Source organism: Thermobia domestica, chromosome 6, assembly GCF_964235325.1.
Source record: "Thermobia domestica chromosome 6, izTheDome1.hap1.1, whole genome shotgun sequence".
NCBI classification, from domain to species: Eukaryota; Metazoa; Arthropoda; class Insecta; order Zygentoma; family Lepismatidae; genus Thermobia; species Thermobia domestica.
The window spans coordinates 89,525,205-89,551,404 of NC_137459.1; the positions used below are offsets into that span (position 1 = coordinate 89,525,205).

Genomic DNA, 26,200 nt, shown 5'->3' on the forward strand with positions numbered 1-26,200 from the left:
TTTGATTCTGCTTACATGCAGTATGCCCCATTTGTGATCACTAGAGCCCGGATTTCCATGCGCAAACAAACCTCGAGATATGCGTACAAATATGCACGAAAAATATGAAGAATATGCATTAAAATTTTAACATATGCACTGAAATGTATACTAAGAAAATAAAATTTAAGTTTTTTTTTCAATAACTTAATGACCTCTGTTGCAATGAACTATGAATGGCTTCCTTAAGCCACACTGTCACGTTAAATGAATATTGTAGCTGTCATAAAAAAAAAAAAAAAAAAAAACTTTCAACCCGATCTTTCTATTTACTCTTTACATGTTACAACTTCTTGAAGGCAAGAAAGGTTTTTCCACACACTGCACTCTAGTGGACAAACACTGGACCTCCTCATTAAAAGCTTGTATTTTGGCGCACTTCTCCCTGTCCAAAAGAATCCGTTGTTTCGGAAGCGGCGAAACTGCTTTTTCTTTTATGTCAGTGGGAGGGGATAGCAGGTAGCAAGCCAGACGTCCCAGAAAGTTACGCATCGTTCAACTCCTTGCAAGATGGAAAAAATGTTTTGTGACCCTTTCAAGACTATGTGCACATGGTAAAATATGGTAGGGTTTTTTTTTTTATATATATATATATATGGCGGCTACTAGTTCTTCTAATGTGACAATATGGCTTTAGGTTTTCTTCCGTAAACCTTCTGCGTTTAACAGTGAGAAACGTTTTGTAGATCGAAAAGTTCCTTTGTACATCAGTAGAAGTCACTGGTGCATGTGAAAAACATCAAATGCGAAAGCAACCGAAACTGAATTTATCTAGGATTGTGAGCAACACTCAATGCTATTTTATTATTATTTTTTTTAATACATCTGCGTATACAAAGTGATTCAGTTCACTTGAAATATAATTTACTTTCTTGTGATATACTCGGAAATATGCAGTATTCTGCAAAGTTTGAAAAATATGCATGCACATCGAAATTCACTCAGAATATGCACTTATATGCGCTAACACATGCGTCTGAAACGAATGCTTACAAGTCCGTCGGAAAGAAAAGAATACTTTCCATACGTTTCTGTATGATAACATAAACATGCATTTTGCATATAATTCCAAGGCTGTAGTGATCACCAATGTTACATCTTTTCTAAAATAAATTTATTTAAAAATGTTAGTGATGTAAAATATAAACACTTCCCAGAAGCTCTATATTTTAACCCTGTATAAAATATCAGCAAATTAGTCATATCATATATTCTTAATCTTTTAAAGCACTTTCTTGCTAGCACTTACATCAAAATTTACCATCTGCAGATGTGGATAGAAAGTAATGAAAAAGCAAGCATATATTTAACTCATATATATGCTTAAATATGGAGTGCCATGGTGGCTCAGTGGTACAGCGTTTGCCTCTGGTGCATGCCTCTTTTAGCCTTCCCGACATAACCACGGGACGTAAAACTCCAAGCTTTCAGTGTTTATTTCCTCGATTCCTCTTTTACCTACGCAACAAACTTCCTAAATTTGGCCTTCTTTGCGAAATTCTCTTGCAAAATCCTCGATATCTGCAACCCTTGTCGACAGCTCATCCTTTGCGAAAGTTTTCGCAACTCCAATTATCCATTATCTCCAATCAACAATCTACACTTATCCATTATCTCCAATCAACAATCAGCAATTATCCATTATCTCCAATCAACAATCAACAATATTTTCAATGATTTAACTACCATACTAAAACATAAAAGTCCAAGAAGCCTTGTCGGAGTATTCCTTACCTATTGCTGTTATGTATTTGAAGTTACTTTACAATGAATTATTGCTTTCCTTATACTACTGTATAATAGTTTATGTTTAACGACATCCTCCTATTCATGAAACTTATTTAACTCAATATTTTGATACAAACATTACGACTTCTTAAACTACTGATTAGTTCGCAATTTTCGACTTAATACGCATTTAACTCTCGCGAAGTTTCATGAACAAGGACGAAATACTCAGCTGAAATACATTGATTTCTGTGAAATGAACTCAGTGTTTGAGTTAAAGTCTAAATATCAATTCTGTTACCTGACAGTTCAATACATACTTTCCACTTGCATCATTGTATAGTCACCAACATTGTACAGTCATCTTTTGTGTGCTGAGTGATTATGAAACTGAAAAAGATAAATACTTTGTACTAAACAGAACATTATGATCTCTCTATATCAGAAAGAATATGAATTAAAATTGACTCAATTAACAACTAACTAAACTTATTAAAACGCCATTAACAAAACTCATGATTGCACTTCCAATACACTAAAAAAAAATAATAAATAAATAAATAAATAAAAATCGGTGTTTGAACATTATTTGCAAGCGACACTCGATAATTGTTTGTGCATGTGAAACAATGTCCTGAAGTGTATCAAGATATAGCCAATGGGTACGAAGGCAGACTTTTAAACATAAGCTATGGCATTCTGCACATTATCGGCACTGTTTGAATAGCTCTTTATTATACTTATTTTTGGGTACCTGGCCAGCCATGTACCAGTTATTTTTCCACCTTGATGGGGGGTTGAACAATTATTTTAAAAATTAACGTTTAAATAATGGAATTACAGACAAAAATAAATCTTTCTTAACTATATATAAAACTACATGAGCTGACATAAATTATTGAGCACTTCCTGTAGGGCTACAATGACTAAATTTGACATGATTGTAGCTTTCCGGAACTAACCGACAGGAAAATTGCTAAAAGTGAATATTTTTAATTTTTAGGGTGTCTAAAGAGGGGATGAAAAATTTCTCCATGTTATTTAAATGGGACTTTTTTCGGATCTATAATCTCATGTTTTAGGCACTTAGAATTAAAATAAAAACTAGAAATTCGGTATGTGTGTACATTTTTGATAGCGTTACGTAAGTGAATCGTCAGAAATAAAAATTTCCATAAAGTGGTTTTATGGGGAACCGAAAAATCTTTCCATGTTATTTATATGGGACGTCTTCTACACCCCAAAATGTTTAGGCACTTTCGGCAGGATTAGAACGATGAAATTTGGCATGATTGTAGCCTACCAAGACAAACCTACAGGAAAATTGCCAAAAGTGAATATTTTAATTTTTTTTAGGGGTCTAAAGGGGGATGAAGAAATTTCCATGCTATTTAAATGGTCGTTTTCTTGGGATACAAAATCTTATCTTTTAGATAGTTTAAATAGGGGGGGGGGGAAACTTGAAATTATTAGAATTGCGGATTTAAGAGGTGTGAGGCCGTAGGTCGAGTAAACGTGAGGGTCGGGGGGCGAAGCCCGCAGCTGTGCCAAATTCAGGAAATGTAATTAAAGAGCAAATGCACAAAATTCACTCTTGATGCAAAGGCTCATACCTAATAGGTGCGAGGCCGTAGGCCGAGCAAACACAGGGGTCTAGGGGCGGAGCCCCCAGCTAGCCACAGGCTAGTCTATATTATAAAATTGAAAGTGACTATGTTTTGACTATTAATCTCTTGAACTGCCCTACCGATCTCGATCAAATTTTCAACGAGTATTCGGTTCTGGTCTGGGAGTGTTTTTAGCTATTTACTTTGACGGTACAACTTAAGGGGTGGGGGGATATAGATAAAAATAAATAGAACTTAATAACTCTTGAACCACCGGACCGATCTTGATCAAATTTTCAATGTAGATGAGGTTCAGGACTAGGATGACTTTTATCATTTAACTTTGACGCAGCAACGTAGGGAAGGGGTTGGAGGGGGAGATAAACAAAAATCAATAAATATAAAAATAAAAGTGACTATGTTCATGAATTAATTATTTTTGAACCACTCTATCGATCTCAATCAATTTTCAACATATATGAAGTTCAAACCTGGGAATTTTTTTATCATTTCATTTTGACAGTGGATCTTAGGGTGGGGGAGAAGAGGACGGGAAATACATGAAAATAAATAAAACTTAATAACTCTTGAACCACCCGACCGATCTCGATCAAACTTTCACAAAGATAAGGTTCGAGCCTGGAATGTTTTCTTCATTTCACATTTAGAGTGCAACAAAGGGTGGGGGAGGGGGAGATATATGTCCAAACGTAAAAATAAAAGTGAGTTTAATTGTGACTTCATTACGCTTAAACCACCCGACCGATCTAAAAAAAAATCAACATACATGAGGTTCGAACCTGAGGTGGTTTTTATCATATCACTTTAACGGTAGAATTTAGAAGAGGGGAAGGGGAGGGAGTTGAGTTGAGTTGATTTTAGTTTAGCGTCCCTTTCAGCAGCGAGGCTATATGAGACGTGGACCTACTGATTAACGTGGAATCCGAACCACATGAGCTCCCGCCGGGGGAAGGGGAGGGAAAAACCTATAACAATAAATGAAACTTAATAGCTCTTGAGCCACCAGACCTATCTTGATCAAACTTTCAACATAGATAAGGTTCGGGGCTGGGATGTTTTCGTTATTTCACTTTTACGGTGGAACCTAGGGGGGAGGCAGGGGGAAATATATGTAAAAATAATAAAAATAAAAGTGACCGTCTTCATCACGCTTTAACCACAGGACCGATCTAATCAAATTTTCAATATGGATTAAGTACGGATGTGGGGTGATTTTATCATAGCACTGACGGCAGGCCTTAGGGGAGAGGACAAATATATAAAAATAAATAAAACTTAGTAACTCTTGAACCAACAGACCGATCTCGATGAAATTTTCAACATAGATGAGGTTCGGGCCTGGGATGGTATTTATGTATTCACATTGACGATAGAACTTAGGGGATTAGGGGGCGCTATATAAAAATAATACAACTTAATAACTCTTGAACCGCACCGATCTCGGTCAAATTTTCAACCTAGATTAAGTTAGAACATGCGATGATTTTTATCATATCGCTTTGACGATATAACTTAAAGGAGGGGAAAGACATTTACAAATGATCGAAAATGACCGATATTAGTGTCGAATCTATAGTTTTTGAGCTCGCTGAGGTGAACAGTGACACTTCTGATGCCATTTAAATCCAAATTGAGAAGCGCAAAAATTGTGGGTGGGGAGTCGATAGTGTTGCCACGAGACGAGACGAGACGAGATATAGGGCTGTCTCGTCTCGTCTCGTGCAAAGCATGTCTCGTCTCGTGTCTCGTCTCGAAAAATTGTGCTCGTCCCGTCTCGTGTCTCGTCTCGAGAGGTTCTGTCTCGTCCCGTCTCGTCTCGTCTCGTTTGTCTCGTTTTGTCTCGTCTTGTCTCGTAAAAAATATAGCAGCATACCATGGGAACGAAAGTAAAATGTAGCAGGCTGCACCATGCTAATCAAGATACAACTAAGTTACAAGTATTACCCAGAACACACAAGACAAGAAATGTCACGGTAGCTACACCGTGAAGCCTCTAGTGTATGTGGTAGTCGGTTCGATCTCGGTTAGTGCCATGTGAGCTTTGTGATGGACAAACATTGAATGTGTGTGGGGACCGCGGTGGCTCAGTGGTAGAGCGTTCACCTCTGGTGCTTGGGGTCTCGGGTTCGATCCCAGCCCCACCAAGTGAACTTTGTGGTGGACAAACACCGTGTGCGTGGGTTTTCTCGGGGTTCTCCCGTTTCCTCCCACTTTCTTCATTCCACCATTTCATTCATTACTCATCATCACTGTCTCCTTTAGCCTAACCGGCATAACCGTGGGACGCAAAACTCAAAGATTTCATTTCATTTTATTTCATTTTTCGAATGTGTGTGTTTTCTCGAAGTTGTCTAGTATCCTACCACTTTCTTCATTCCACCAGAGCTCCTCCCTGGCTAAGCGGTTAGCGTACGTGAGAGACCCGGGTTCGATTCCCGGCGGGAGCTCATGTGGTTCGGATTCCACGTTAATCAATAGGTCCACGTCTCATATAGCCTCGCTGCTGAAAGGGACGCTAAACTAAAATCAACTCTTCATTCCACCAATTTTCCTATCATCATGCATTCGGCCAAAGTTGCCTAAAGGTCTTAAAAAGAAATTCAAATAAGCTCACAAGGCAAGGACAAATAGTTTACAAGGTAATATATCTCTGCTGTTATTTGTCTGAGGCTTCTCGACCCGGGCTTTTTTATTTATTTATTTTTTTATTTTTTTTATTTATTTTTTTTTTTTTTTACATTCTGAAACATTGAAATTTGTTTCACCAGTTTCAATACACGAATATACAGCAAATTGCTCATAGGTACGTCGAAGATGAAGACACTAATGTCAAAGGAAAGTTCGATGTAAAGGTGTCACCATCCCCGACACTATCGTATACTATCAGCCCACTTGCTTTATAGTCTCTCTCTCTCTCTCTCTCTCTATATATATATATATATATATATATATATATATATATATATATATATATATATATATATATATATATATATAGAGAGAGAGAGAGAGAGATGGAAAAGATATATAGATAAATAGAGAGATAGATATGTGTGTACACTTTGATTTAATATATTCCAGCCTTTAAGTTTCACAGTGTTAACCCATAACAATCCAAAACCTACTTTCCATTTTAGCATGTTTAGATTTGTTGCAATTATTTTTTTTTTTAAAAAAAGCTCGGAACCAAATAATTTTATTGAGTAATGGAAAGTATTTGATTGAAATTTTATATGTTACTGCACAGTAAGCTCTACTTAAAATGCCATAGTAATGGGAGCTGAACGACATATCGGACGAAATAATGCTTGGGGCCAGTCTTCACCTCCATGGTTCAAATCTGTTCCCATAACCTCAGGGTGTGTGCTACTATGTGGTGGTTACCCCGTTTGTGTAACAAACTCATGACAGTACACCCAGATTAGCTAGTGGCTAAAAAAAAAAAGTTGATTTTTGGGTATCAATTTTGGATTAAAGTTTCTTACATTGTCGTGATCTATTCGCAATCATACAACGTACATCTTCATACCAAGCCGAGCGGTCTGCGGCGATAGACCATGGCTTGAAGGTCCCGGGTTGAGTCCGGAAGGGTCATGTGTATGGATTTTAACAACATTTGTTTTTTTGTATTGTGTCAGGGGGGGGGGGATCGTACGGGATAAAAGTATTTCAGTCTGAAAAAATTGGAGAGAATATCCTACCCAGGATACTTTCATGGGAGTAAGGAATTAGTAAAAATATAGGATATACATTTTATAGCAGGTTTAAAATTATGGGGATCCTATTTCTTTTCTGTTAATTATGATCTCCAATGTTCGAATTTTGATCATTCTCATTATATTTTCTGCTTTCAACGGAGTTCCATGAATATTATACCAAATATTCTTTAAACTTAACAAGTTCGAGAGGTTTTTATATGCCTGTAAGAAACAATTTCTGAAGATAATTCAGGTCCTAATGAATATTATTCACTATGAAAGGGAAGTATTCCTCTCCTCTCAACATGGAAGCAGAGTGCAATTTCGCACTCTGGTCAGATCAAACATTTCCTCGTAACAAAACGAAGGTCCCCCTGTAAAACCTCCTCACCTAAAGTGTTATTATTAGTATCATAAATTTGCTGAAAGGAAACAATTTTAAGAGTTCGTCGATAATATCTTTGCTTTCTTTGTCCTTCGCCCGCCTTCCAAACGAAGAGGTGAATTTTATAACATGATTGCTGTATAATAAGCGAGCGATTGGTAAAATGGTAAAAGTATGTTTTTATGTGTATGTGTGTGTTTGTGTGTGTGTGTGTGTGTGAGAGAGAGAGAGAGAGAGAGAGAGAAAGAGAGAGAGAGAGAGAGAGAAGACAAAATTTTAGGTGCAAGATGACATACTTCAATTGCAGTTTTCGGTTCATATAGCAAAAAGAATACCGCCACCAGAGAATAAAGACAAGTGTAGTCTGTTCTGTTCTCTTCCGCCATCTCAGCAAGAACTCTCAACTACAGCCTGTAATGAGTGTAGACCTTACCCAGTTTTCAAATTGAATAGATGGTGGTGGTAGTTCGGTTTCTTGACCTTGTAAAAATCTTCCCTTTCTTTGATTTTGTTTGTCATCATTCCTGCCAGAAATAGAAAAATGAGAATTCCTCAGTTTACAGCAAGGGGAATTGGGGACAAGACATTAAGGATGATATTCCTGGAAGTTCATGTATCACGATTGTTTCATTGAATAGACAGAGGACACTTTTCTATGAAGGCTTTCCAACATGTTTTCTCACAAAGGGGATTTTCCTTTTGCAATCTATATGACCACTGGCAATTTCAATCTTGGCCATTCCCGCCAGCGTTTTCATTTACGAGACACGAGACGAGACGAGACATTTCACGAGACGTCCCGTCTCGTCTTGTGTCTCGTCTCGTTTTCGAGACGGGACAAGTAGTCTGTCTCGTCTCGTGTCTCGTCTAAAAGGGTTCTGTCCCGTCTCGTGTCTCGTCTCGTTTGCGAGACGAGACGAGACGAGACACGAGAAATGTCTCGTCTCGTGGCAACACTAGGAGTCGAATTCATACTTTTGGGGATCGCTGAGATGAACAATGATAGTTCCGATGCCGTGGCCCACAACATGGGGAGGAGAGGGAATATATAAAAATCATCGAAAATGACCAATATCAAGGAGCGTTTTAGTAACAGTAAAAAGTGACTGACTATAGTACTCGCGCCGAGTCGTGAAGCTTGGGCTCTAAACCAATCTTAGAAATATTTTGCTTGAGCTCCAACACATCGGAAAACTTCGGTACAGTTCGTGGAGCCGCTTCCCGAGCGCACACTTGGGGAAACGTCAAACAGCTGAAATTCACCAACAATGTTGCCAAACTTTGAAGACATAGTAAACGAGTATATATTTAAAAAAATAAATAAATAAAAATTAGCAATAATAACACTGCACAACAATAACTACTGTAACAACTATTCTAAAATGGAAACAATAGCACAAATAGTAACAACGAAAACATAAAGCAACAAAAAAGAACTTGACGCCAATCCGACAATACTGTACTCCCGGGAGATGTTTTCTGTGTAGCGCGAGAGAAGACACTGACAAAATTTGATGGGTGGGGGTTGACGATCGGAACACACCCTCGCGTTCTATTGGGTGGTGAAATCGGTAGATATAGGTCAAGCTTCACGACTCGGCGCGAGTACTATAACGAAACATATTACTATTTTTTTCGTAATTTAACCCAGCGAAGCGGGTAATTGATACTAGTAAATAATAAATAAATATTAAAAATGGTGAGACACGCGGTCCCACGCACCACAGATATGGGGTTTACTGCTGAGTCATCGTAGTTTATGAAAGATAGTGCAACCAGGGATAAATAGAGTCCATTCATTGCAGCACCTTATTGTTAATGCTGATAAAGTAAAGATATATGCAGTTTAGTATATTAATATATTTTTTTAAAAATCTTATTAGTACTTTAATATAATATATAATTAATGCACAGATAATAATTTTAATATTTGTGTTGTTCGGCAGAAACTGATAACGAAAAGGTGTGATGGAGAGAATGTATCATCACGATAAAATATACACCTATTCCCTTTGACGTTTTCTATTGTCTTTTTCAATAAAGGAAGATTGAGTACGTACTTACTCAATTGCATGATAAGCATGGTCGCTACATTTTTACGGGAAACAATTCTTATGAGAGTTTTTTTTTCTTTTTAAGTGATCAAGTTATCATAACTGTTTTTTTTTTTTTTTTAATTTTCAAACTGTTCGACAAAAAGTGTTTTTCATATAAATTCTGCTGGAAAGCTGTTTCAAGAATTATCTATCCTTTTTGGGTAAACACATACAAATAATTGAGTGTTGTTTTACCCATTTTCTCCATTAATTATGTTTCAAAAAATGTTTAAGTACTGTTTCATTTCCTGCAGTGTGAATGCGTGAAATCCACACAGGGTATCGTTTTCATTAATATCAAAATAAACGCTATTAGATGTTAATCCATTTATATATATATATATATATATATATATATATATATATATATATTAATATATATATATATATATATATATATATATATATATATATAAGTGAACATCTGAAATGTGATTTTATTAATATATCAGAGTTATAAGCCTGTACGTCGAAAATTAATAAATTAAATTAAAGTCTTAAAAATAATGTTATTTGATGCATGGCATGAACAAAGCTTCACAGAAAGTAGAAGAGATTGTATAGAAATGAGATACTTCTTTCTTTCCTATTTCCCTCTATCTACTTTATTATTATTATTATTATTATTATTATTATTATTATTATTATTATTATTATTATTATTATTATTATTATTATTATTATTTTCAGAGAAAAAATAAATTTAAACTTTTTCGGGAAGATATATGTCATATGCCTTGAAATTCTTTTAAAATATTTTAGTTTAACGTTCCACGATTATGTCCATTAGGCTAAAGGAGAGGATGATTAAGGTAAGTGAATGATGATGTAAGAATATGTGAAACGAGATTTTGGGAGGAAACTGGAGTATCCCGAGGAAACTGAAATACATGATGTTTTCCAACATAACTTTATTTGGCCCGGGATCGAACCAGGGACCCCATGCACCAGAGATAAGCACTCTACCACTGAGCCACCGTGCTTTCTGTCATATGTCTTATGTAAGATACGTTGGAAAATCCTTTGTTTTCTTTGTGTTGCTCACAACTGAGAATATTGAGATAATAAGCCAAAGGATTTTTACCCTTACTCACCTAAGAGCCAATAATATTTTAGCACCAACTATATGTTTGTAGTTGCTCTACGGAGAATCTCTACACTGAAGAAGAAAAAAAAATGTCCTTAAGTGTTTTGTCAGTAAACAAAACAGAAATGTTTAGAATGCTTCCTAATAGAAGTTTACAGGAACTGCCCTATGCGTGTTCAAACTGTATCTGAACTTTCGATGTGTCCAATGAGTATACGACAGGATCGGCTTGTGAGTGTTATAACACTGTTTAAAAGTCGTTTCTGTCCCCAGACATTGTATACATCTGAAGTTGTGCTCATAATGTATTAATTTCATTATTTAAAAAAAAAATATATATATATACATATTTGTTTCCCTCATTCATTTGTTTCCCTCAGTAACCTATCTACAGTACATATCTTCTCAACTTCTTCATACCTTAGACGGTTTGAAGTTGATATTTTTTTCTCTTTAGTGGTTAACTTCTCTGTCAAACCTTTTTTTTTACTTCTGTTTGAGCTGCTTATTGTTTTCTTTGATTCCCTTTTCTTTCTTTTATTCTTTCTTTAATTTCCTTTACTCCTCAGAATAATATTTGTAACACTTACAAGCAGTTTTTAAACTACATCTAAAAGGTCTTCAGATATATTTACAATATATGTTTCTATCATACAGATCATGCAAAACTTCCTTAACGTGTATATGAGAATCGAGATCCCGTTCTCACATACTAGCCCTATCAGGGGTCATAATGCGAAGAAAACTTGAAAACGCCCTTTCAACCTCAGCTGAACCATGTAAAACTGAGCGAGCTACTTTTACAATTTCTGATATGATTAGGAACTTGAGCTCTTCTGGAGTGTAAGCCTTGAAAAAATAATACCAATAAACAACTTTATTTTATTTTATTTTATTTATTTATTTATTACATTTCTTCACTTTCGATCTCATTGTTTTCTACGTTTAATAGTTTCCATTCGTTAATTTAAAACATTCCAAATATTTAAACTACTGTTTAATAATTGAAAATGTTTCGTTTAGTCTTCCAGGAAGCTGTAAATGTGCTACAGTCTTGACACTTCACAAATATTAAATTAATACAAACTGCATAAAATAACTCAAAACATAACGTTTTATAAACGCTTATCTTATAAACTATCCACTTTCTTTCTCGAACTTTTTTTTTTAAGTGGTTGGTCAATTAGCCTTACCACGCACACCCAGAGAAGGGACTGCCATCTTGAAGGGTATCAAAAAGGTTTTTTTTTTATATATATATATATATTTCTCCAGTATGACACAAGTATTTCCAGAACATTTTCAATATTTCCACTATCGATACAAATTGCCAGTAGACTTCCAGTATCAGTAGACACACTGATGCACCAAGAAACTGTCCTGTTTACATGTTCTGCTTTATTCCCCACAGAAACAATGTGAACTCTATTCTCCACAGAGTAATATAATACATAATTTTTTCCTGTAAATTAAAAAAAAATCTTTTTTTTTTTTAAAAAAAAGAGGGGAATTCGGAAATTATTTGTTATAATTATGTTATAATAATAAATATTTTTTATCTGTTCCTAAAAGGTGGTTCATGGAGAATTGATTCATTGGATTGTACTGTGGAAAATATTTCTTCTTACTGAGTGTTTGTATTACAGCATAATTCGACACACCCAGTGACAATGGTTTTGACACGATATAAAACATAACGTAACAACGTCTTATAACGTAACAACTTATTAGGGAAGGTCGTTGGATGTTACTCTGACTTCATATCGATACTATGCTCAATCGATTCCTTTTTTACATATGAAACAATTAGGCAATCGAAGAAATCCCCGATCGCAAGTGTGTTCGAATTACGAACGTTAAAAGTTTGGAATTGAACATATTTTGCGAAAAGTTTGAAGTAATCAATTGTTTGGATAGAAGCTTCAGTTTTGGTATCACGGAGTCTTCTTGGGTGCCCAACACAGTGGTGAGGTCAAAACGTACGCATTTTGCAAGATAAGGGCACTTATTGGGGAGGAAGTAAAGGGTAATGGCGTTTTACAACTTGTAAATTACCTCCAGTTAGGCACAACGGATCGCTAGCTGGTAAAATATATTGGCTACCCCTATTTGAATGTACTGTTTATCAAATATTGCATTTACTTCAGAAAGTTTCTTCTTTTAATCATGACATCGTACCATAACTGTAGTTACAAATAATGTAATAGTTCTAACGTAAATGTTCTTTTATTATTATTTTCATTATGTGTTTATACATTGTTCTTCAGAACTGCATATTGGTTAAAAATATAACATTTGTTTGGAGTCATGACTAGTGAACTAACCGTTCAATACTTCTGGCATTTTGTTTTGTATTTTATTTTACTTTATTATTATTATTATTATTATTATTATTATTATTATTATTATTATTATTATTACCAAAATGTAACTGTTTACAATATGCAATTGTTATTTAACCAAGACTGCTGTAGTAGTAATTCTTCGATATAACTCTTTTATTATTATTATTATTATTATTATTTAATTGCATATTTTTTGAAATTGCTTGTAATAAGAGTCGGCTGTTTACAGTATACAATTTTTGCACAGTAACACTGTGACAAAGTGCCGATAGTTCAATGCGTTTTTCTTTCTGTAATTACTTTTTGTGTTACTAGATTTGTTAGCTATTATACATTTAGTGCACAATATATCATATGACAATATTAATAATGAATACCAAGGCGTTTCAGAGACAAAAGTCATTCTTCAATTTGAAGGTGGCCACACAGGAAAGTGATATTTGAATTACGATGCAGTCGAATAGGGGTGGCAAATACATTTTTATCAGCCTGATGACCCGGTGTGCAAAACGGGAGGCAATTTGCAAGTTGTAGGACGCCATCACGCTTCACTTCTTCACCAATAAGTGCCCTTATCTTGCAAAATGTGTACGTTTTGATCACACCACTGTGTTGGGTACCCAAGAAAACACCCTGATACCAAAAATGAAACGTCTACCTAAAAAAAAAAAAATCGTTACTTCAAACTTCTCGTAAAATCTGTTTTAATTCCGAATTTTTAACGCTCGTAATTCAAGCATGCTCGCTATCGAGGATTGCCAAATTGTTTCATATATAAAAAGAAATAGAGCACATAATGAATATGAAGTCAGAGTGACAATCCGCATCCTTCCCTAGTTATATCTAGAACAATTTGAATTGAAACCCTTACGTAGTCAGGGGTAAAAGTGAATCTGAAAAGGTAGGGGAACGCATGACGTCGAGCCGTCCTCCGTGCCTATTATTATTATTATTTTTTGAGGAAGTGGGGAACGCAATATATACTTTTGAAAGTTGGGGAAGGTTGTCCACGTACGTTCCCCTTCAATTTTACTCCTGCATGTAGTGCGAAAACTACCATCCCAATATAAGAGTATTCTTGTTAGCCTACCAGTGACGATCTCTATATCATCTGAGAGTAAAGTTAAATAGGTTTCGTTAATGGTTCAGGTGGAAAAAATACAAGGCTAGCTGAATTTCTGTAGTTTCATTTACCCCTTAAAAAAGTGCCACCAATAACAAGAATCTTCACTTACAAGGTGCGTTGTAACTTGTATTAAAGTTGCAAACTAGTCACGCGCTGAATTAATAAATATCGAAGATCTGGCAATTCATTAGGTAGAACAGGGAGAGCTCAATAGTTTACCGGTACATCGGGTAAACCGGTAATGGGTATACCAGTATTATGTCATCCAGTCACTCGCCTCACATTTTTATCATTTCAATGTTGATTATGTGTAGCAAATTAACATTAGAATCTGACAATGGAAACATCTAGGAGAGAAACCTGAGTTCACGTGGAAGTTCGGATCGTTAACTATGGCGTATATATTATAATGCGAAGGACACAGACAAGAACTAAGGGGGGGAAAATGCATATTTTAAAAGACAATAAACAATTCAGCTTATTCTTACCGAAATGACATGAATATCAGCAACTTCCGATATTATTATAACGTTATGAATGTGTCATGATCATTCGGAAATAAATATTCAATAAATGTAAGCGTTTAACCACAGGAACAGGCACGGTAGTGTAGTTGGTAAAACGTCTACCTATAAAGCAGGTGACTGGTTAGACCCTCAGTGGATTAATTTACCTCTCTATCCTCGTTCCAAGTCGTCTCAAGAGTTCACTGGGCCTCTCTAAAAAGAATACCTCGGAATGGACCGCAACATGGTGCATACTATACCACACCAATTACATGCCAACTTCAAGAAAATATTGAACTTTACTCCACATCATCGGCGGACCACATTGTGCCGTCCTAAACACGGAAGCCCTTCATTTAACCCTCTACTTTACAACAAATCAAAGTTTTTGTTTGCAATAGAATACCGAAATAAAGTTTTCAGTGAGGTGAAGTCACGTAATGCTCACACTATCAAGTTTAAGAAAAGAATAAAAATAATCAATTTTTCTTTAAAAGTGATAATCTTACTAGATCACATTACGGTTAAATAACACTATTCAACAAATTTTGATCGAAAGTATGTAAATTCTTTGAAATTGCGATTTTTACATTCATTTAAGCATAATATGAAAGAAAATGATAATAGAAGAATTTTCTTAGCTCAGGTTGTGAAAAAAAAATCACTTGTACAACAGTAGCTGTATATATACAAATGTATTAATATTTATAGAACATTTAAGCAAAATCCTTGTAAAAACCTACATTTCACTTTTTTTATCTATTTCACTGTGATGTGATAAGCTGGGGAGTTAAGAAGTACCATAACCTATAGCTTTCTATACCCTTGTACTTCCTTTTTCAAAATTGCGCAAATACCAGTTTCACAGCGATACAGAAAATAAAGTAACCGTGGTCAAGTTAAACATTAACAATTCCGTGACAAAAATCAGTATTAACATCAAAACATGAAAAATATGCACAAATATCTTTTTGTGCAAGAACTACACTGCAATGTAGACAAAAGTTTCAAGTGATCCCTTGTACAGGATTATGTTTATTTTATTTTGAGCGTCTTCGCTTGGCTTGCCTTTTGTAGGTTACATCTGGAGCATCCCTTGCAATAGTCCAACAGTAGTCGGCCAATATGTTAGAACTCCACTTTCCCTCATATCTCTTCTCCATGGCTGCAATATCTTGATGGAAACGCTCACCATGTTCGTCACTTACTGCTCCACAATCTTCGGGAAAGAAGTCTAGATGTGAATGAAGAAAGTGGAGTTCCAGAGACATATTGCAACCAAGATTTTCGTAGCACAATAACAACTTTGCTACCAGTTGTTTGTAATTTGTTGCTCGCTGTCTTCCCAAGAACTGTGAACAAACACTCTTCAAGTTTTCCCATGCAGCTTTCTCCTCACCTTGGAGAATTTCGTCGAACTTGTGATCTTTGAATAGTTGCCTAATCTGTAGCCCTATGAAAACACCCTCTTTAACTTTGGCATCACTTAATCGAGGGAATTGTCCTCTTAGGTACTTATAGGCCTCATCCTCTTGGTTCATGCTCTTAACAAAACTTTTCATAAGACCTAATTTAGTATGTAGAGGGAGAAGCAAAATTCGGTTACGATCTACCAGTGGTTCATGCTGCACATTTTTCACTCCCGGCTGAAGAGTTTCTCTGGTACTCCAATCACTTTTGCGGTAATGAGATCCACGATCTCTACTGTCCCATTCACATATAAAGCAACAATACTTTGTATACCCTAACTGCATACCTAGCAACAGTGCTATTACTTTAAGGTCACCACAAATGAGCCACTGAAAATCGTAATATTTAATGGCGTGAAGTAAACGTTTCAAGTTTTCATAAGATTCCTTCATATGAACTGCGTAACCTACAGGAATTGAAGGAAGTTCATTTCCAATATGTAAAAGCACTGCCTTTAAACTCACCTTGGACGAATGTATAAAGAGCCTCCACTCCGTAGGTTCGTAATTAATTTTAAGTGCCCTCATGAGACTATTTACATCTGTACATGCCACAAGTGTGTCTTCCATAGTAAAAAATGAAGTGAACATCTCCTTATTCCGATACACTGAAATATTTACTTTTTCCTGCAATAAATTCGATTGTTTTAAGCGTGACGCTAAAATGTCGGCTTTGCTTTTCGAGAGGTCCAAGTCTCTGATTGGATCACTTAGTTCCTCTTGAGTAGGTCTATGTGGTTTACATGGAGGTTCTTCTACAACAAACGTAGGGTCCTTCGAAGTACTTGATTCAGGAGCTTCAACTTCTTGATCATCATCAGAAAAAGATCGTATTCTTCAGGTGGATCAGGAACAGGTAGTCCTTCCCCATGTGGAACAGGGCGCATTGCAAAAGGAATGTTAGGATAGATCAAGGCCCGCTTCTTCTTCGTGGAAATTCCCTTCTTGACGGAAGGAACCATACAAAAATAACAGTCTCTGATGTGGTCGCTTGGCTCCCTCCAAATCCTGGGCACTGCAAAAGGCATTGAGCGCCTCTTCCCATTAATCCAATTTCTTAGATTGCTGGCACAAGTGTTACACACAATGTGGGGTGCCCAAGATTAATCTTGGTCTCTAATTTTACAACCAAAGTAATATTGATAGGCTTTTCCTTTTAGTGGTGTTATAGTCTGCTTTTGTGAGGAAAATGTCACTTCCCCACACACGTAGCAGAAGCTATCCGCACTGTTTACACAATTTCGCGGCATTTTTGTTTATTGAAATCCTCAAAATGTCACTTGAAATAGTTCCGACAACTATTTAAAAATATACATTCGAAATACCAGTATTTTTGCGTACTTGTAGTTGTATTTTTATGTCCTGCACTACACAAATGTCACACCCAAAACGCTGATAACTGCACTAAACCTGTCTTTTCTAACAATAGCAGAACACTACTGAGATAAGGAACACAATGAAACCAAGCGTTCATATAGTTTATCCAGTGTTGCCGGATCAGTGTAACATTTTACCCCAAACGAAGCGAATATATTTATTTTTAAAGCGTTATTATTAGACATGCCTGTAAAACGAAAAGTAGAGCTAATATTCGAAAATAACTTTCAAATTCGTGATCAGCACCACAAAATCAATAAGAATTAGCTGATTATGTTCAGTTTACATTTTCGTTGTTGAACAGTGTAAGTTACAATAATATCACTCAGGAGTTATATTTCTATTCTCTTGACTTCTCGAGTACTACTATTCAATCCAGTGACTATGTATACAAAAGACACAAACAATCACTAACATTCGCAATAAATATTGCATGTGAGATTTCATTCTGTTACTTGAACCATTCTCAGTTCAAACTAAACCAAATATATTTTAGATAATTTTCCTGTGTGTTTACCTGAATGCACATAAAATGAAAGTACTTCAGACTGTCTCAAATAAATGTAGGCCACTGTGAAATACTACCTAAGATAATATATTGTAATCACTGCGAATTTAAAGGTTTTATTTTGCAGACGGTAGGTTTCAAAATGTTTAAATTGTGAAGCAACTATAGTGACATGCAAATTTTAACAAAATATCGCATAATAAACTTAAGCAAGCATGAAAGATGTTTAACTGCATTATCTTGTTACCATCATAATGCCTATATAGTCACAATGACTCTTCAAAATACAAGTCACAATGTCAGCTGGAAATTTACTTCATATTTCTTCTTACAGCAAATTAATTTGTGCTGGCAAGTACAGTGAATCAATAACTGCATTGAAATCCAGATTTCTACTTTGTGGTGGACAAACACCGTGTGCGTGGGTTTTCTCGGGGTTCTCCCGTTTCCTCCCACTTTCTTCATTCCACCATTTCATTCATTACTCATCATCACCGTCTCCTTTAGCCTAACCGGCATAACCGTGGGACGTAAAACTCAAAATTTCATTTCATTTCATTTCAATCCAGATTTCTAACAAGAGTAGCACAAATACATATTTAAAATAATAGGAAGTATAGAATGTCATACGTGATTCAAATGAATATACAATATATATATATAATAAACGTACAGAGCTGAAAAGTAAGAACGTAAATTTGACATCAGAAAATGGATACGGTATGATTGCAAGTAAGAGAACACCATATGTTTCCTTTCTATGAATTACATTTAAAGTTTTTTTTTTTATTATTATTTTTAATAATGATACTGCTTTACAAACTGAGAACGTATGTACCACAATATAATTACACTTTGCAACAAAAGCCACTTGTATATACACTACTCGCAAATTTGATAGTGCTCAAGGCTAAAATTTTACTTAGCATTAAAAATTATCTAAACGTCTCCATCTTCAACAAATTCATTCAATTTACAAATCAGTATTACGGTAAATAACTTAAACGCATTCTCTAATTTCATTTTAATGACGTTAAATAATACACTACAGCTACATGGATTTACAAATAAATTCCCTAGTAACTATTACATTCACAGCTGTCATATATTTATACATTCCAATTACTTGATTTTAAAAACAGATTTTAATATTACGAATCATCCTTTGTATTGCACTCGGAAAAGTTGAGAAATTTTATCGACCAACAGTCTAACAACTGGTTGCGAACCAAACATTATGAAACGTATAAATTATTTTTAATAATTTCAACAGCAAAATCTCATGTATAACACTGCACATTCGGAAAACTATTTTTCTAAACTATAAAGACGAAATAAATTACACAAGTTATGGAGTACAATTATGCCTAGCACATGACAATCCATATAACAATACATTTAATAGAACAATTACTTTTGCCCAATAAAACTCGGCTAATACCACTGGTTAAATTTACATCTAAATTACAAACTAAGAGAAGTATTCTAAAATTTTACCATATAGCAAGATCAGCTGCAGCCTTTATGTTATTTTACTTTGCACACGAAAAATACCTTTGAGTACTCTTAATTTAAATTGTTTGGAAAAAACAACTGAGAGAACACAGGAATTAACACCAAGCAACTTACTCTTTGCACAAGAATAACCACTGTCGTTCACATTGCGTACAGTAAACAACTTGTAGTATATAAAACAGAAGTTATAACGAAGAATCAAGTGATCATGACACTCTTACTTCTGTTGAGACCAGCACTACGGTAAAAGCAAACTCAAATTATGAAAATATTATACATAAAGCAAGCAAGTTTACGGTGAATAGCCAGAAGACGGCGTATATAACATATTTCCGGTGTCTCTGATTTCCAGAAACAATTGACAGACGGTGGTGTTTACTATACAAAGGTGGAGATGAAAAATATCTCAAGAGTGGGGTAGAAAGAACTATCTGGCAAATAATTTATGTCAGATAAAACATGAGGCACAAAGAGTTAGAAACTGAAAACAGTAATCTAGTTATGCACAATGTTCCGAACATTGATCTAGTTATGTACAATGTTCCAAAATGAACTTATCAAGTGTTATAAACTTAAATTAACCTTGGAACAGGACAATCCATATAAAAATGCTTTTAATTGAACAATTTTCTTTGTTCAGTGAACTTTGGCTAGTACCACTGGTCAAATTTGCTTGTAAATTACAAACTAAGTAAAGTATTCAAGTGTAATAGTTTATCCATATAGTAAGATCAGCTGCAGGTTTTATTTTATTTTACTTTGCATACGAAAAATACGTTTGAGTATCCTTAATTTAAATTGTTTGGGAAAAAAGACTGAGAAAACACCGGAATTATCATCCATAAACTTATTCTTTGCACTAGAATAACCACTGTCCTTGATATTGTGTACACTAAACAACTTGTAGTGCATAAAACAGAAGTTATAATGAAGAATCAAGTAACTCTCTCACTTCTGTTGAGACCAGCACTGCGGTAAAAGCGAACTCAAGTGATGAAAATATTTTACATAAAGCGAACAAGCTTACGGCGAATAGCGGGAAGACAACGTGTGTAAGATTTTTACGGTTTCTCGGATTTCCAGGAACAATTGACAGACGGAGGTGTTTAGTATAGAAAGATGGAGATGAAAAATATTTGAAGAGTGGGATGGAAAGAAACACTATCTGACAAATAATTTATGTCAGATAAAACATGAGGTAAAACACCCAGAAACTAGCAAAAATATGGAAATATTGTGATAATTTCGTTGTTTCTTAACCAAACTGAATGACATACATGACAATTTAAAGACAATTTATTACTATTTTAAAAGGTACACAACGTTGTTCTCAATTATTTGCCGTTTACTTGCTATTTAAAAAAATATATATATAAAGAAATTACATCATAAAATGTGCAAAATTTGAAATAAAACCATTTCTCACGTTATTAATTGCATTGATAAGTAATAATTCTTGTCATTTTTTTTTTTAAATATTATTTCCTACGTCGTTTGGTGTTTGTTGCATGAAGATTGGTCAAATAGTTTGGGAGACATAGGCTTTTAAAGACAGCGCTGTGCATTTGCGAAGGCGGCCATATTTGATAGCCGCCATATTGGGTTTGGATGAACGAAAAAAATGGCAACCGTGTCAGAATTTTAAAGCGTCACCGAAAGGACAAAAATCAAGTGTTAATTGAATTTTAACAAGAAATGCACACGGATGTGTAATTTCAGACATAGCGCACCCCACTATACGGGATGCCCTTAGATTCCGTGTGTGGTTGCTTCTAGCAGACAGTGACAGTCTTTCACTTGTCAACAATTAATCAATGAGATGTTGGACTCGGTTGTGTTCCATTTACTACAGTTCCTACATGAAGCAAGTTTTTAACATGACAACGCTATACCGCATGCTGTACCCAGCATCCGAGACGTCTTGACTGAACGCTATGATGCACTGATCTATTGACCATCGCATTAATCCGTTCTCCCATCAATTAAAGTTGTCTAACCTTGATTGCACATCAGAGACTCGCTTCATTACAGTGGAGGAGCTTTTGCAACATGTGAAAGACACACGTTCTGCCATACCCAAAGAGGACATCAAAAGTATTAATCTTTCTATATCTTGTTATATAGCAAGATAGAAGCCATGGTGAACCCACATGTAATTATCTTTGTAGGCTTTCTGCTGGGTTCTCTCGGCGCTATTGCACATCACACAGAGCTATGTATAATTTCATAATGCCTATGGCCTTAACTATATATTTGCCACAATCGGTGCTGATACCTCTTTTTCTTCTTCATTGGTCATGTTTAATGTCAACAATGAAATTATTGCATTAAAACTTCTTTCTTCAACTGCAGTTCCCGTGAGCGAGTGACAAAGATTCGACTTCAGACGCAACAAAAACATTGTACTCTCCAATTGGTATTTAGCCTAGTGCATTTCTCCTGAATAAATATATGATGATAATGTTAAAGTCAAAATAAATATATTCACGACAAGTTATTATATTGATCGAAACATTGATATCCCTATGTGGGCTGTAACGTTAGGGAATGTAATGTTTGTTTGTTTGTCAGGTTAGAGTTTAACGTCTCTTTCAGCAGCGAGTAAACGTGAAACGTGAACCAATAGCTTAACGTTGGATATCAACCTCGTGAACTCCCACAGGAAATCGAAACACGGTCTCCCGCAACAAACGCGCGCATGTTAACCATATAACCACGAGATACCTCTAAATATATATAAATATAGGAATTAGCATATTGTCAATTCTAATTTAAAAGCTTCATTTAAATCATTTTAAAATAACCTCCAAGAATTCATTCAAATTAACTTCCATACTTTAATGGCCTAAAAAAAAAGGCCGAAAGGCGTCAGTCCGCTCTCGTTTAATTTTTGTGCGTCCCTTTGGATAACTAGAAATCTGAGACAAAAATCATTAAGGCATTGGCAACTTACAAATACCTACGAAGGAATATTTTAAACTTGGAAAATGTCGATGGGAGGTAAAACATGTAATTTCATCTTATAAAGTTTTATAATTTATCTCGTTAAGCAAAACATGAAAGAGAATGATTTAGCTCTAGTTTCCTCGCAGAAAACTAATTTTCTTTGCTGCAGCAATGAAACGCCAGGTAGCGCCAAGTTCTAGCGTCTCAATTTAACGTAATAATCCGCGAACAATGACAAAATTAAGGCTGTTGTTTCCACACTTCCAATTCTGAAAGGAAAGGTAGTTTGGTTAAAAGCGAAGCATAAGTTGCTACGGCTCTTTCAAAACAGAAGACTGAATTTCTAAAATGTATGCCTGCCTGCTAGTCATTTCAAACAAATACTTCTGAGGTCTCTCTCTCTTATAAAACTGTCTGAGTAGTTTCTCACCTTTTTTTTTTAACACTGTACGTTAAAAAAAGTTAATATACCGGAAAATTTCTCCTTCACAATTTATTGTTATAACAAAAGAATGAATTTCTAATCGATTATTATGGTTAATATAGTATGATCATAATGTATGGAAACAATACATGTATACCAATGAATGGATGGCATGCTTTCTACACGACGGATTCAAGTAAAGAAGTCTATAAAGTGGCACAATGGTCACCTAACTTCAATGATTTTGTGATATGGATAATTTTAAATCTGAGATGTGTACTGTGAAATCTGGAGTCTGTATCATGCCAAAAAAAGGAAAAAAAAAGAAAAAGAAAATAAAAGAAACTGCAATGACTGTTCTAGGTCCTCACATCCTAATTGTGTCAAAGAAACAATGTGACGTTTGAGAAATTGCATTGAGAATGGTGACGTACATCTGGATTACAGTTTACATTCAGGCACTGAGTGATAAGACATTTCATTGGTTTCTTACTTTGCAGCTAGTAGCATTCTTCTCGATTGACCATTATCCTTGCAAGAGATACAGAACTATAATAAACATGCACATCAGTCTGCTACTGAAATATGAAATGCTACCCTCTGTATAGTGGGTAATTTTTTGAAACACACATATCAAGAACTGTATGCTGCCCAGTTTTGAGCCCCATTTTCCAGGGAAATGTATGACTGAGAAGCCAGACAGAGTGCGTAACTAGAGGCAGGTGTGTGAGTGCAGACCACCCCAACATCTTCTCATCTCAAGTGCTTGAAAACGCTCACCTTTGAGTCTATTTTTTTTTCTTGCATTATATTATACTCGTCATGTAGTTTAAACTAAGCAAGAGAGAAATATATCGCAGTCTTCACGTTTTCGAGTTATGCGCATGCGCCCAGTTTTGCACGGGTGCAGACAATTAGTTTTAATTTCGTTTTAAAACTATTGTAGTGGAACCGCAAATTCGTCATTTCTTTTTGCGAATAAATATTCTTTTTTTTTTCATTTTTTAAAACCTGCAACAGAATTCGTATTCATTTACTTCTTTAAAAATACAAATTCGTGTTGAGTGTTCTTTTTTTCCCTAGCTGGAAACCAGACATTCTGTCTGCCTTCACGAGTTCCCCCTGTCTGACCTGTAGGTCAACAGCAGTTAAGATAAACATCCTCCCCTTCTGGTTCGATACAGAAGCTTGGTTCTTTTTCTATATTTATGTAGTCTTTTAACAAGTTAGATTATTATTATTATTATTATTATTATTATTAGTGGTAGAATACTGTTAAGGAAATCCATATAGATTGTGTATCTTTTTAAATGTCATTTTTGCTTCTAAAAGGAAGATTCTTTTTCGTTCTTCGAAGCATTAAATATATATGTATGTCTTTGGTCTAAAACAAGTAAGATAAACTGTCGAAGGGTCTTGAGTTCATTGTGTATAAAACCTTTCAAGTTTATTACTTGAAATCTTTTATGTTTTAATATATGTTTATAGTATAAGATACTATTTGTACAATTCTCTGTAATATCTCGATGTAACCTCATTCTTCCAGAGAAAGGGGCTCACACACATAAATTCAAGGACTACACATCACATGCACACGCATGCGCACACACACAATCTTATCTTTTGCCTGGTTCCGCCCAAGGCACCTTGTTCTAGCCAATCTAGATGTTAATGGCATGGCTCGTTCCAATAGCTAGCGTCTCCGCCCCTCAGAGTGGAACTCTTCCGAGCTCCTTGTGCACCCGAACCGTGTGCAAAGCCAATAATCTTTCTTTTCAGGATACGGGTCCCCTTCGGGCTCCGCCTTAGGTACTTTTTAGATCTCCACGCATGCTCAACCTCTGACCTTACGGTCCTAGTGCAACGTTTGCACACGTTACTATTTTGCACACAGACCGTAAATTGGTGCCGTTTGCACCTCCGACCGAGGCCCTTAAAAACGCGTGTTTTGGCCTCTCTCGTCGGACAACGTCCCTCTCCTGAACCCCTCAGAGACGTGCAGGCTACGAGGAGTACGCAATTCGTTAGGCACGTTTCAGTTCAGGAACTTATCACGAAGAAGTCTCTAGTTGTCCATCCCTCTGCCTTCAAACCTCTCTGCCTCTACGGAGGCCTGCCTACTCATTCTATTGGTTACCTACCTCACTACCTTGGTTTACCCAGTACTTGGCAATCTGTTTCCGAAAGCTCGATGGCTCAGCCAGGGTTCTCCCATAATTGCTGGTCGGCTTAGGAAACTGACGGTCAAAGTACTACCCTACCTAATCCTCACAGTAACTTGGCAATCTGTTTCTGAAAGCAAGATGGCTCAGCCAGGGTTCTCCCATAATTGCTGGTCTGCTTAGGAAACTGACGGCTAAAGTTACCTCCTTCCGAACTTGGCAATCTACTTCCGAAAGCTTCGCTTCAGCCCGGACTCGCTCCAGAAACTGCTGGCAAGCTTAGGAAAGTTGACGGCTAAAGTTCTGTCGCACCCCTATTTGATGTGTGTTTTGACAGACTCTAAGTTTATTGCTTAGCTGGCCTAAAACGCACCGGTAGATCAAATAGTTACTCCTTGTTTGATGTCTGTTCGCAGACCGGTAGATCAAACGGTAAACCCTTACACCTTCCTTGTTTGATGTCTGTTCGCAGACCGGTAGATCAAACGGTAACCTTAATTCCTTCTGGTAACCAACTTTGTTCAGACGGTAACCTTTACACCTACCCTGTTTGATGTCTGTTCGCAGACCGGTAGATCAAACGGTAACCTGTTCCTAACCTCTGGTAGCCTACCCTATTTGATGTCTGTTCGCAGACCGGTAGATCAAATAGTATACCTCTTACCTACCTACCCACTAGGACTGATTCGTGCCCTCCCAGTCTAGTGCAGTTTTGTTTTATTTGTGAAAAGTGCTACAGTCAAGTTTGTTTGTTTATCAGTGATTTTAGTGAGTTATTTTTACTACCTATTGGAACGTCGCCACGTAAGTTAAAACTCTTTTATATAAATAGACACAGTACTTACACTGTCGCCCCGGCTCTGGTTCTTGTAATTTGTTTAGAGCCAATAAACTGCAGGCTTACTGCAAGGAACATATTTCTCGAGTTTTGTTTCAAGAGATATCCCAAAGGATTGTTTGGTTATCAAACCTTAATCAGGATAACGATTCCATTGTTTCCATTAGAAGATAAGTCTTGGCCACGGCCAACGCTACCGTGTAATACTAAGATTCTTCGAACTGTTTTGTTAGCTGAGTTCCTGTTTCCAGTATAACTTTACCGCTCGAGTTATAGTTGGTGTTTTGCAGAAACTTTGGTTGACTAAATAGAAGTATTTTGGT

General features: G+C 35.9%; 1 long non-coding RNA gene across 2 annotated transcripts in view; it reads right to left on the reverse strand.

Moving 5' to 3' along the window:
- The window catches only part of LOC145687703 (uncharacterized), a 123,134-nt gene that overhangs the window by 11,193 nt on the left and 85,741 nt on the right, over positions 1 to 26,200 (reverse strand). The window contains exon 5 of one of the 2 annotated variants that reach the window (XR_014131717.1): positions 2,088 to 2,157. This is a non-coding gene — a long non-coding RNA (uncharacterized LOC145687703). Of the gene's footprint in view, positions 1 to 2,068; positions 2,158 to 26,200 lie in introns of both variants that reach the window. The other variant, XR_014131718.1, reaches the window with a different exon arrangement.